The 15,183-nt window shown below is 31.2% G+C and overlaps 1 protein-coding gene across 3 annotated transcripts in view; it reads right to left on the bottom strand.

The window, feature by feature from the left end:
- Positions 1 to 15,183, bottom strand: part of LOC140059797 (neurexin-3-like) — an 84,122-nt gene that overhangs the window by 64,504 nt on the left and 4,435 nt on the right. For all 3 annotated transcript variants that reach the window (XM_072105714.1, XM_072105716.1, XM_072105718.1), the window contains exon 2: positions 4,066 to 4,137. The gene's annotated coding sequence lies outside the window, so the exon portion shown is untranslated. The remainder of the gene's footprint in view (positions 1 to 4,065; positions 4,138 to 15,183) is intronic.

Genomic DNA, 15,183 nt, shown 5'->3' with positions numbered 1-15,183 from the left:
TTTGGATTAAAATTGAATTATTAAAATTGATTTACAGTGCCAAAATGATGTTTAATGTCTAGAGAAAAGCTGTTAAATATGTTTACACAGGCTGTTTCAATTCTACACATGAATGATTGATCAAGTAACTTGCAACTACAATAAATTGTCTGATAAATTGATTATATAATATAAACTATATGATATTTTATATTACAGCAAGTGTTGTACAAAGTAAAATTTCTGCTTTGCAAGTCCATAAACCTCTCATCAATAATCTGTATTTATTTATATTTTTTTATCATCAGAAATGAGGCGATGCAAGCGTTATCATAAATATTCCATTAGTATTAATCATACTGAATATCTACATACTGTATTTACATATTTACTGCCTTGCCTATGTGAACAAAACTGTGTATTTAAGGAATACAATACAGATAACCCGTATAAAGGTGACACTTTAGGGCCCCCATGAAGTATGGATAGAGGTTTTCCACTTGTTAAAACCAAAGATCAACTCCAATGTTATCGCAGTTGGAATATCCAAAACATAGAGATGATGCAAGTAAATTGAAAACAAATAACATTGTTCTTGTCGTTAAAATCTACATCAGTTGGGACATTTGGAAGAATCATGTAATGTTGAATCTATAGACAGAAATATTTCCTATATTTAAATTTGACAAATTACCATGTTGAAATAATCTCAAAGGAATATGTTATGAAACCACACTGTAAGCAAATTAAAAACAAAAATGTTGGCTAAAGGTACCAACTAACAATTCAATATTTTCGTAAGGTGTTTATCTAGGGAAATGTGTGTCTTGTTGAACACACAAACGTGAAAACGCCCACAAAATATGAAAATGCCCACAAATGTGAAAACACCCACAAATGTGAATATGCATCACCCACAAATGTGAAAATGCATCACCCACAAATGTAAAAACGCATCACCCACAAATGTGAAGACGCATCACCCAAAAATGTAAAAACGCATCACCCACAAATGTAAAAACGCATCACCCACAAATGTGAAAACGCATTACCCACAAATGTGAAAATGCTCAAAAAGTAAAAGCAACCACAAATGTGAAAAAGCATTAACCACAAAATGCGAAAACGCATTGCCCACAAATGTGAAAACAACCACAAATTTGAAAACACATCACCCACAAATATAATTTTAAAAAAGAACTCTTCCCTCACAATTGGGGATTGAATTTGTTGAGTTGCTTCAACACTTGTGTGCGGCACGATATGCGTGTAGTTATGAGTCGATGTTTGCTATATTATGTACGTGTATCGGTTCTAGTACTAAATTTGACATGGTTTTTTTTTACATTTGTGGGTGAAAAATTCTTCTTTTTTTTTACATTTCTGGCCGCTAACACATTAGTGGGTAAGACTGTTTTCACATTTGTGGGTGCTGTGTTTTCAAATCTGTGGTTGTTTTCACATTTTCGGGTGATGCGTTTTCACATTTGTGGGTGATGCATATTCACATTTGTGGGTTCAACAGGTCTCCTCCCTATATCCTCATACATCAAAAAAATCTTAGAAGTATCAGAGACGGAATTGCAGTAATGATTATACTGCAATATCGTCTTGCAGGTCTGTGTGAAAAGGGCTTATAATTTAAACAGGTTTAATACATGTTGTGTTACTTTTGTATAAAATACCATAATAATGGTCTAAAAGGTGTAGCAATAACATTTTACAAAATCACTACAAGATGAAAATGACAACAATAGCAAAAAGACCAAGATGATAGAAATATTGGCTACAAAAATATTCTATTCAGAACTTCATTTAAACTAGCGAATTTTGACGGTATGTTGGCACTATTAACATCATAATATTAACCTATATAGCGACATCTGTATGTATTAACTCACTTTGCAATAGGCACTACATTTAAAAAACAGGATACTACTAATAATAGATACAAAATTGTCAAATTTATAGGTTATATTCATGAGTTTTGACGTTGACAGTTAGTTTTGAGAAAAGAGGAGAATCTACAACATTTAGAAATAGAGGGAGATATTACACTTCTTCATGTTTTACTGAATTGAAGGTGTTTTTATCTCAAACTATATTCAATTATTTAGATAGGTTACTAATTAAACATGCTAAAGACTGAACAATTAGGTGGTGATACAGTACAACAGTCATAAATATACTCAAATGCATAATTTAATGAGCTCATAACTATCGTTTGTCATGATTTGTGTTTGAAAAGCTGATGGACAAGCCAAGTGAACTGCTGAATTAGTTTTTATTTCAACTATTAGAACTATGAAACCTTTAACCAGTGCTTTATTTATTCCAGTCATCTAAAGGTTTGGAACATTATTGGCGAGTCAAGAATACAATAACACTATTCTAAAACCTTAACCCAAATCTTAACGCTAACATTATAAACATACCATGTCTTCATTTGACAGTCCAAATATATCTGGAATTGGAAAGTATAAACTGTAAATACATGACATTTTCATAAGGCTGACTGATGCCATTATTAGTCGCTGAGGTCACTCTTAAATATTTCCATACAGCATTTACGGGGTATATTTTCATGTGGGAAAATATGTGGAGGCGCACCATTTTACAATTCCCCTTTTGCTGGGAACCAGTATAAATATTCCACACTTTCTAGCGTGGCCTTGGTTGTTCAATTCTTGCAGGTAGCGCAAGTGCCTCATGACTCGAAGTGGCTGCTGCCAACTCCTTTGGTTGTTAGTGCTCTCACTACACCGAAAAATCTCAAATTCCACATCCCTTGGTGCTACAGTACAGTCAGAATGACAATACCTATTAGGTTTTTCTTAATTAAAGTGTCACATGATAACCTTAGAACTACTGTTTGATGGACAGACTTTAGTCACTTTTTTTATTTAATAACAAAAATGTTAATTAATTACAATCAATAATTACATGCAATCGAATAACTTCTCTTTGTTTAGTTTACCTATAAAAAAAATACGGTGTAATTTTATAACAAAACATAACTTCTTGTTGAATTTGAATACTAGATCAAGATGTATATTAAAGTACTAGAAGTAAAAGCAATTGAGATCCACATAAATAAAGGTAATTAGTAAGCAAATCAATATTTACTGCCGTCTATAATTACATACTTGACTCAAATAATGTTATTATAATCTAATATCGAATACAATAAAAACTTCACAATAACCACTCTATTATATTTCTCCACTATTGCATATAATATAAGTTAGTCTTATAATCGATTACACTGTTATGTAGACATTGTTTAAGCAACTGAGTAAAATAACCATAAATATTCATTATAACTATGCACATTGAATAATTACTGTCATCAGTTATATCCTAGTTTGAATATTATCTTAAAGGAAGCATTTAATGACACACTTTCAATGAAAATAAAATATAATAAATGGCTATGTTTAAGTCCTTTTCACACACAGAAATTATCGCAATATTACGGTAAAGCAAATCAGTGTCTTACATATAAAAAAAAAAAGTGTATTGCCTCCATCAAAAAGGTACATTAAAATCCAGTATGCGAATTTGTTAGCGGGAATCAGCTTATACGCATGTGTATTCATGTTTCCATCTCACAATTCCCTCTCTACGCATGCGTATAAATGACACTGTCAATTCGCGCCAACAAATTCGGCTGGTGTAAATTTAGCATTTAAGTCTACTAGAAATTATGGCGATATTGAGGTAAAGCAAACCAGTCCACTTCACACACAAGGTTAGTAATATTGCAGTATTTGAATGCCAATATTGCAGTATTGAACAACCAGTGTGTATTATCTATACCCCACTAAACACAAGGTACAGTACTGTAATATTGAGGTATTCAAATGTATAAAGTCCTTTCTGCACATACTTTAGAAATTATCACAGTATTAAAAGTATTGGCTAGATTAAGGTAATATTATAGTATTTGTACAGCTGTCTGGAAGGGGTCCAGGTGAAAAGTGTGCGAGTCTGTTGCTGTCAGAAGACACAATACTGCAGGATGTTTATAGTCACCAGACAGATACTCTACGAAAATAAGTTATTTAAGTTTAATACTGTACTTACACATTGATGAAACACGACCGCAGAAAATCTTCAAATGATTCTTTAAGATTTTCCAAAAATCAATTACTGTATCTATAAGAAAAAATAAAGTAGATCAAATCAACATTTTAAGTAGTAAACCATTCACAAATACACATTTATCGTAAATACTGAAGAGTGTTATCACCATTACAGTCTAAAAATATGATAGATTAATAGAATATTCAGAATGTGTTGATTTTCGTGCCCAAGATGACACTCAACTACATTCATAAACAGAAGGTCCTATTAGATAATTGATGATGAGTGCTCCTCCCTTTTCAAGTTATTATTTCATCATCAAAAATTACAATGTATCTAAATTTGGACACTGACAATTAAATAATCAAGTATTTAAAAAATTAAATGATAAAACATGTAAGGTAGTCAGCTAATTTCATACCTTGATACAAATTATATTGAAAAAGATTAGTTTAGATTTATTTCACATTCTTCAGACTGTGACATAATTATATGTCAACAGCATGCCAATGACTACCAAATGAGTAGTAGTACTAGTAGTAGTAGAGGATGGTTATTTCAGAAGAGAAAGACAACAAAAAGTACCCTCCAATTCAAACCATTTATCCTACCCATCTCCGTGTAAACTCCTTATCTATGTGATTCATATTTCCAGCATACAATTAACAACCAAGAGAACGTGTCCACAGAAAAGATAATATTGGCTAAGCCTAGTTGCATAAAATAAATCAATATCAAATGAATCATCTATGGCGGCGGCATCAGCTACCTACTATCTGTAATTTCATACAATTTCTGCCTAGGCCTTGAAAATAATATTTCACATTTATCACTATGCAGTACATACATCAAATTTCATCGTAAACATGTAGTCGTCTGGATGACTGATGCATTTTGAATACTACATCATTTTTTTTTTACATATATTGATTTTCTTCATCGTGCTTTTAGTTTAAAATGATGCATTTTAGCTGTAAGTTGTTGGACCACATCATTGCACGAGAGTTCAAAAAGCAAACTATTTGTTGGCATAAATTAGTCCACTTGAATGACTTGACTTTTTTAATAAGAAATATTCTTACAAATTATTATTTTACACTCATTTTAAATAAACTAACTGATGCTGTGTGTACAAAATAGATACAGCTTTTAAAACATCTCAACAAATTCACATCAACTCACTCATCAAATTCCTTAAACTTAAACTAAAACCAGAATTTTCTGATCCAAAAAAGTCGAACATTCGCATTATTGTAATTACATTTCAAACACGGAATATTTGAGAAGAAATTTATGGACAGCACTAGCATTTCTAGATTTAGCTGATTAGACTATGCAATATTTATATCCAATCAAATTTAAGGCCTAACAGTGACTGTATATTAACATTGTCTAAGAGAAAAAGATTCAAATTATGCAACATTTAATTAAACAATAATATTCATTCATTCATAACGTTTGTTGCACACAATGTATTAATAAACCAAACTATCAGAGGATTTGCTATCAAATTCTGGAGGCAAATTAGTCTGTGTATGAATATGCGCAGTCTGTATTAAGCTATAGTAGTGGTATTCACTGAGCTGTGTAGTCAACCATAAAATCTCTAAAGTGTCATTTCAAACTATTTATAAGTCCATTTGACCATTTCACAGTATATCTTGGGTACGTTAGACATGGAATAGATAATATAGATACTTGTCATTTAATGTACTACTATAAAATAATAACTGTTTTGATATTGCAATATTCCTAATATACTGTATTTAAAGACATGTTGCTTACAATTTTGTTCAATCTAACTTAAGGTTACCAACTACATTTTAAGTCAAATTAAATACTATATACGGTAGGCCTATTGTGATAATTTTGTTGTCTTTAAATGGTAAAAATGTCAAATTTAAGTTAATTCTAATAATTTAAGCGGCTATTGCTTTATATCTACCAAAACTTAAATTTGACTGTAGGCCTATGTGTCTGTTTCAGCAAAGAGCAAAAACGTTTAAATTAAATTAAATATTGATTGTAATTTTTGCCTGATATTACGTATTTTTGTTGATATGTGTGGTGTTATAATATGAATACTTGCATAATGTTCTATAATTTTAATATATATATAAATTAATTTGAATGCATTTTCCTCTCAAATTGTGATAAAAAATAATCATGCATATACTTCTGCTAATTGCGTGACAAATATGTGGTCATGCATGTGTTTGTTCAAAATGCATGTTTTCATTAAAAATTGATCCCGCATTGAAATGCGGGACCATCCCGCACGATGAGAGACGGTTGGTAACTACGGTGTAAACAAATTACCGACATTTTCTTTTCAGTAGAAACAAGAACAATTTCAAATAACTGACTTGTTGGAAAGCCAATTAACCAATTATTGCAAAATCAAAATGGTTATGATTGTTATGGCTACTGTTGAACTTTGGTCAACTACACTGTAATGTCTTGACCCATGTTTCGGGTAATGATGATAATCAACGACAGTGATTTAAACGTTTTACATTTAGCAGAAATGCGGTTTATGTAACAACTTTATTTGTTATTAAACAAGAAATATTTCTTACAAAAACGACATTTCAACATTAATCATTGTTCTTTTGATTAACTTATGATTAATTATTAAAAAGATGTCCTTTAATCGCAAAAATACACGCAAATCACAGATAGTTCTTCAATTATGAATCACATGCCCATTTTTTCACTAGTTAATTGCATACACTGCATTTGAAATGTATTATTTGGCAAGAAATATTAATCTACGAATTCAAAAATGGCATTTAAAAATGATCAATTTTGAACTTCAATGTGCTGTAGCCTGTTTGTGTGTGACCTCAACCTGTACTATAGGCATGCAACTGAATACCCTCTAGAGACAACGCGACTTCACGGTGGTACAAAATTCTTCCACAATCTGTTGATTCGTGTCAACCAATCAAAGGGCGAGAATCCAAAATCGTTCAACCGTGAGCCCTCATAGACTCTCTTTACCCAGACGTTTTTTGGGTCCAGCAGCTGGGACCTATAAATTAGTGGAGATTACAAATTTGCAAAACTGTCGACCTTAGATACTAAAGCTACCACTATGAAACAGCTTATTAATGAATATGTCCTCCTGGGACATAGCTGGCTAGAGTATGTTTTTTTAACCAGTATATTGCAGCTTCAGATACAGGTCCTATTATACCAAGAAACATATTGACTAATATTGAAAACTATGAGTTTGTATAATATACTCTAGACTTTAATTTTCTATTTTTAAGTAATTACCTATTAATTACATACTAAGAAGTAAGGAATTGATTAAATTTGTCCATTATTATAGAGGGATATTCAAGAAAGTTTTTAGCATCATGACTCTCCCTCAGGAGATCATATAGGCTTTCTGTCAGGTTTATCCTGGTATGCTAGGATGAAATAGACTGCTAGATTTCTGGGTTAATTGATAGGGTTGGTAGATACTGTATGCGAATAAACTAAATGCATACAGTAGTCTGCTGCTCATCTTTATTTACTCCATAAAAAGAAACAGTGTATTATTTACAGTTAAAAAAACAGGAATGTTTTGCCAGCTACAATGTTATGTGTTATGATAATAATGTTAAAAAAGCCTGATATGGTGCTACCCACACAAATTAAAGTGGAGTGATGGTCGCAAAAATGTGAACAAAATCCCTGTGTGAGTTGTCAAAGGCCTAAAATATTGGAAACCTTACCAGCAACCGTACTGGTGGATGGCCCTGTGAAAGTGTATGTACCTGTGAAAGTGTATGTACCTGTTCAATAATATTATACAGTGTTTAGTGCAGTAGCACTAGCTGCAACCAGCTCAATATTCATTTCATGGAAATCTGTCATATCATTTAATTATGATTCAATGATGTTTTCACAATTTATATTTATTAGTAAATTAATTATTAATAAGTCCTATGGTCTGTATGATGCCAAATTACTTCCAAGGATTGAGTGGGTGGTGAATATGTATATCATCCGTTATATAAAACTACAGATGTTGTTCTGTTTGTACAGAATTGCAAAACAAAAACATCATAATGACCTATGACCTAATCCATAATATAAACAGATGTATTATAACATATTCATCGACGAACGTAAATATTACCCAAAATACAATGAGCTCAGGCCGTCAAACGTGAAATCATATAACCATTATTTTGAGTTGCAGCTAAAAGTTGCACAGTGATAAACAGTTAAATTCCATTCTAACACCTTGACTGCTATATTCTGATTGCCATTAAACCGGTTCTTGAAAATTTGTCCAAATACTATATTTTCCTTCCTTCACCACCCTCTAGTCAATTGGTAAAGTCTGTCACAGATTTCGAATCTCTCTGTTTGAAACTATGTATGCATCCAGCTAAAGTCCTGCGAAGGTTAAATGTTGTACAAAGCCATGCTATTAATCAAAGGCTTATCAGAGTATAAAGAGTCATTACCAGAGTAAAGTCAGCAATTAATTTCCAATTAACACTACTTTTATGGAGTAAATGCTTTAATAAAAGTGTTAAATGAATGTTATGCATTAAAATAAATAATGTCATTTTGTTTTCAGCCACAAGAAAAACAATTTTAAAATACATTAAACTTTTAATTTTATTGTGTTATAAATTATGTTACTTTGTCAAAGAAAGTACCTGATTTTCATTATATATTCTCAATATTTTTCCAGTATCATAGGAAAATTGTGTAATACATCTCATGTATGTTGTGCCTGTATCATGTAAGGTTATGGGTTATGTTATGCTATACCTGTCTCATGTGATGCTGTATTATGGAATCAGGTATTAAAAAAAGGTAGATAAGATTTTGACTCGTTTTCGTTTTCGTATTGACCACATTCATTAGGTTTCTGAAGGTCGACCACATGATCAATGCGATAGTCCTAAATAACCCTTTGAATGGGCCACAATTTATATGTATATATGTAATAATAATTCTAAGGTATAGTATAAACTATTCTTATTCGCATGCTAACCCGGGTTCTACGATAAGATTTGTTAAAACTAAACAGGAGTACGAGGTTAATTGAGTAAAATTATTGATATTTCCTCAGATTTTACTGAAATTTTAACTACACACATTGAACAGTGGACCAATACAGTGCTAACTGTCAAAAGGCCTTGTGTCCTCAGTCGTCATCAATCAATTGAGCAATACAATGTTCAATAGTCTAACCATTATTACTAAACAGTAAATTAAAATGTTTGGTATAAATTACTAGTCATTTAAAAAATTAATCTAATGTACAAAAAAAATGTCAAATACTACAGTACACAGTTCTCCATTATTTTGAATGATATCATTTCAACCAGTAAAATGTTTCATGTCAGTATTCATTGAATATTGTCAGTCAAACATGTGTAGTCATGTTTACAGTACAAAATTGTAATGGTCATTTCAAAATGACATTAATGACTGTGTAGTGAAAATTAAATTTATCTAAACATAAACAAAAATGCTGTTTATTTTTCAATAACTTACTAAAATTGAATTTGGTGAATTTAAAAAATGTGAAAATGTACTTTATAGTATCATCATTATTCATATTTAATTTTGCATTGCATTTATTGCATATGGCCTTGTGAATGAAGCTTTACAAAATAAAGATTCATTTAATTATTATTCTAATTAAAGTATGTTTAATTAACAGACAAATAATGATGAAGTCGAAATGTTGTTCCTCTTTTTTCAGCTTTATCTATCTTTTATTTATTTATCATTATTACTTCAATTATACACCATTTATTTATTTATTAAAAATTTGGAAAACCATGGGCCAATGGCCCAAAACTGAAGTGGGAACCTCTTGAAAAAATATAATGAAATATTTAAGAAGAATAACATTTTAAATTTAGTGTATGGTGTATATAACATTGTGGAATATTATGATAAATACAACAAATATCATAGAATCTATATTCAATTATTCTATGAAATTCCTTGGTTTCCTAAGGCTATATTTTGTATCAAACAAGGTTAGAAATAAATCATGATTTAGTGAGAATTGGAATTCATTGAGATAATCCCATGAAGTACATCATATTCAAGTAGACTAATAAATGCAAGTATTCTAAAAACAGAGAAATAATCTTTTACTTAAAACGCTACGTCATGGAATTCATTATAGTTTCGTTCACATTCTGCACATGTCACCAACGGGTATACTTTACACTTAAAACTAAAGCAAGTTGCAATCACATTTCATAAATTTTAATTTAACTTTAAAGATTAGAAAGCAGTAAATGCATTTTAAATTTAACTCTATGCATTACATGATTTTAGCTGGTATACAGTAATAGTTAATAATAATTAATGTACATAATATACTGGATTATCAGCATATTCACGTGCATTTACGTACTAAATGTCTCTGGATAAGCCATAGATTCAGGGGATAAATCAATCATACACTAACTAGCCTAAGTAATTGCTTTACAAAGTGATAGCAGTAACTGGACATCATGTTTTCGGGTTTTTTAGAGTGGGTGGTGGGTGGGACATGGAGGTGTTTTAGGCAGACCTTTCAGAAGCAATTATACGAGAGAGGGAAAACCCAAACTCATTTACAGTACACATTATCATTTTTATTTTCAAAATTGTGCTTTGTGTGTATGGACATTTTCTCAAATAAATCTTACAAAATCTAATTATGAAGAAATCATTATAATTTATAGTATACTGTACATATTCAATCTACATTCATGGTTTTATAAAACTTATTAAAGTTTAATCAAATGGAGAAACGCTCTATCGGAATATGCCACGTTATACAAAGTGACCTATATATATATATGCTATTTCAGTTCACAACTTTATCATGTTGTCTACAAAATTATGAATAATGACTCCAAAATGTTTACAAAATTAGTTTTTATAGCAGTAATTAAAATTACAAAGTACTTCACACATGGAGTACATTTATCACAGTTACACGTTCTCAAAATATTTATTTTGGATTTTATTCTTAAGATTACCATAATAGTCAATATTTGGTTTCCAATAGATACACAACACAAGGATATAATGTAATGTAAAGCGTGGTTCCCACTAGCGACGCAACGCAAGGACGTAACGTAAGTGAATTGACCAATCACAAGCGATGGCTTATTCGCTTGTGATTGCTAACTATCTATAACTTTGCTTGTCATTGGTCAACATGCTTGCGTTGCGTTTACGTCCTTGCGTTACGTTCTAGTGGGAACCAAGCTTAAGTGATTCAACCAATCACAAGTGATAGATTATTCAAACTGTCACATTTTATTGGTCAACTCTCCTAGCATTGCTTAACAGGTAATGTAAATGGTAATACACTTATATAGTGCATATACAGTGAAACGTCTCTCTAAATAACAACCATGTGCAAATGCAAATGTGTATTATAAAAAAAAAATGAATAAAAAATTAAATTAGAGAGAAAAGATGGGATTTGAGTCAGGACTTAAAGAAAGCAAGAGATAGCGACTCTTGCATCAGATGTTTGGAACGATACACACTGTTTCATTATGAGAATTTTTATCCACAATCACACTTAAAATTAAAGGGGAAAATAGACCCAGTTAAGGATTTCACTTAAATTTAAACCTTTGTGAATACTTAGTGAACTTTAGTGAAATCCTTAATTGTTTCTTTCAATTTAGGGAAAATTCTTAGGATTAAAGGGAAATATCTCACTTTTTTATTGTGATTGGTACTCACTAATTAAACAACAATTATTAGACTATTCATTTCTATATTATATTGTTTTTTATTATATGTTCTGAGAATTTAAAAATAAATCTGAAGAGTTCAATGAGATATATACAGTAGACCCCTAATTGATCATATCAAATGTACTATCTAATCATATCTACTGTAGGTAAATATAACAAAAGTCAAATACATTGTACTTTTATCAATTCAATTGACAAAGTATACCTTCTGTTTGCTCATTGTTAATGTATGTCTAGTCTACCACTACTAGACAAGTGTTTATTTAGTGTTTATATTTTTGTACACCATTTTAAAATACAAGTTGAAAGCCAATTTATACTACAGTAAATCTTTCTGGAAAAACCAAGAAATCATAACCATTCTTCAACCATTTGTTTATAAAATTACTTGCATTGAATGTTGAAAACTAGGGCCTATGCCAATTTAAAAATTACGTGCTTACAATTTGGCTGCACACTAAAGTTGGTTTTAACAGCAAAATTCTTTACAAAATCCCTCAAAGTGCAATTTACACCCCAATCATGAGGATGGATCCAATAATGCATGGCATGTGATACATAATCAACCAATCAAATGGCAAGAATACAGTTAGGTGTGTATCAATATTATAATTCTGTTAAAAAAAACCAATACTAAAAAAATGTACTGATACTCTTCAGTATTTTGTTAACGCTCATTAAATGAGACACGTTTTCATGCTCAATCGTGAAAGTATGCCGGTCAATAGTTTTAATATATTATTTGAAAATGTTCATTTAAATCGCCTGGAGGTAGAAGCGTGTAGAAGAAAGATAATATAATCTATAATTTGGCAATGATATTTAGATGTGGATGTACTAATATTTCATGCTGACAATTCTATTAATTCATCAATCGCAAATCTCCGTCATTATGAGATGCATTCTAAAGTTTATGCAGGATACATAAATTCCCAAAATAGGATGTTTGTGTTGCTCAATGGCAAAAAGTTGCTAATAAATTGACTCAGTATCTTTTCACCTATATTGGAAACAAATTTATGTTGTAATTTACATACAGTTTTTTTTTCTCTTCACATAAAAAATGTTCATCTGATCATGTCATGTTGAAAAGTGAAAAGAGTTGGTAGTAAATTGTACCAAAGATTTTCATATAAAGTTAATAGAAAGAAAACAAAAGTTTGTATTGACTGTAACTTTCTACATAGGAAGATTTTCTTATCTCAACTACTGTACACTACAGAGCCCAGTGAGCAGGAAGGAGAGGGTGTATCTCAACTACTGTACACTACAGAACCCAGTGAGCAGGAAGGAGAGGGTGTAGTATAGCATAAGTATAAAACAAATTAAAAAAGGCCTATTATCAAACATAAGACACTAATTATGAGCATTTAACAATATACATTTGTAATTAATTCGTGAAATTTGATTTATGATATAAGATAAACTAATTCAAGATGATTATGGTGAGAATATTTTTTTTAATTTATAGCTGAGGTCTGTCGCGAACAACAATGTCAATTATAGTCTTACATTCATCTGTATGATGGATGAAAATAAGCCAAGACTGTTTAAAGCACCTAAGTTGGTCCTATCATTGATCAATGGATTCTCTTGCCCAGTGCTTGGCTTTACCAGAGGAAAGGCAGAGACAATACATCTGAGGCTGATCATAGATGCAGGGGGCTGCAATAAGAGTCACCAGTGCCGATTTTAAATGTCTGATGGAAGTCCAGCACCTTTTGTCTATATAGCACCCGATTTTCACAGATGGTCTCGCATCCAAACCTAACCGGGCCAAAAGTTGCGCAACATCCGTGATCAGATGAGGACCGGTGTCTCAACATGGTATAAGGCCATATAGGCTATGTTAAATCCACTACTGTTTTTACAAGTAGGAATAATTAGCCGTATCCAGTGAACGTCAATATGATGGATTAAGGATTTAATATAAATAGAAATAACAATAGTCTGTGAGTGGATTAACCAGTATCAATGCTAATCTGAACACTACTCAAAAATCAATTTCATATTACCTGTTTTAATCACCTATAGTTACTTTCACAATTCCATCTGTATCAGACAACTATTATAACAAGCACGCCTGATGGCTAGGAGAGATTATCATAAATTGATTGATCGGATGATAAATCGTTGATGCACATTTTCCTTGTCGTTTTGCGGATTACTTTTATCTTTTCACCGAAAAGTTGATGCAAATATCAATAGTGATTGGTTACTTTGAGTTGTAATATTATAAAACATTGTGAAAACAAAATTCTCTTTTAACATATTTATTTCAAGTAACTAACTGTTAGGCCTTTAGTTGTTTGTATTGACATGGTGTAGCTTAGTCAATGTGTATCTACACCTCGATAGCCTCTGTTTCCACCTACAAATGGCCACCTGGGAAATTACACTGCTACAGTGACATTTTCTATAATTGTTGCATAAACATCCAGGCGTCAAAATATTCAGCGTATGATATTTTATAGCACTGTGCTTTGAAAATTTAATTTTCTTACCACACATAGAAAAATGATAGATGGCACATAATAATCGATGTTATAGTTGAAATATTTATATTTTCCTCATTTTTTTGTGATTTTATGTAATGTTTTACATTTATGACAAATTGTAACAGATAAAACACAGCAGATATTTTAAATGTTATCAACAGAATGTAAAAAGAAAAATCTGAGATTACCACGGATGGGGAAATGTATGAAATGGCATGTCAGATCAGAAATGCATACTGTTGAAAACACACTAAAGTGAAACTCCTAAGACACATTCATGATAACAAAAAAGGTGTCCCCTTAATAGAGGTTTCTTCTTAATGGGGCTTAGTTGTAGTGTTAAAATAATATAATTGATCTTGTTTATATGTTATGAAAAATATCATTTTTAATAGGGATGTGCCCTTAATAGTACAGATGTCCATAAGGTTTTGTTTTACATTAGACTTTATTGTAAATATTCATATTTATGGGACTAATTCATTAATATACATTTATTTATCAACATTTAGACTACTAGAGGGTGAGCTCGCTTCGCTCGCTCCCCCTCTAGGAAGTGTAGACGATGGTTCTCGGAATGATAATGTTCTCCTTATACGTTTTCTGTCGGTTACCATTATTGAACATGCTTGACATTCGTAAAACTAAACTACTTTGTTTCACAGTGTTTTAGATGATTAATAACATTTTAAAGTATAGTTTTTATTGTTTGGTAGGGCCCTTTGGGGAGGCGGAGGTCATTTGAGGGAGGTGCTTATTCGAGGGATATATGTTAAATTTTTTAGTTTTAATAATATGGTAACATTTATAATCAAATGAAATCCTCTAATACAGTAGATATGAAAAGTGGTAAAAAAGAATAACAAATGTGGGGGGGG

The sequence above is a fragment of the Antedon mediterranea genome, chromosome 10 (assembly GCF_964355755.1).
Source record: "Antedon mediterranea chromosome 10, ecAntMedi1.1, whole genome shotgun sequence".
Classification (NCBI taxonomy): Eukaryota; Metazoa; Echinodermata; class Crinoidea; order Comatulida; family Antedonidae; genus Antedon; species Antedon mediterranea.
Note: the sequence above shows the minus strand (reverse complement) of the source record. Positions and strands in the feature narration are given on the sequence as shown.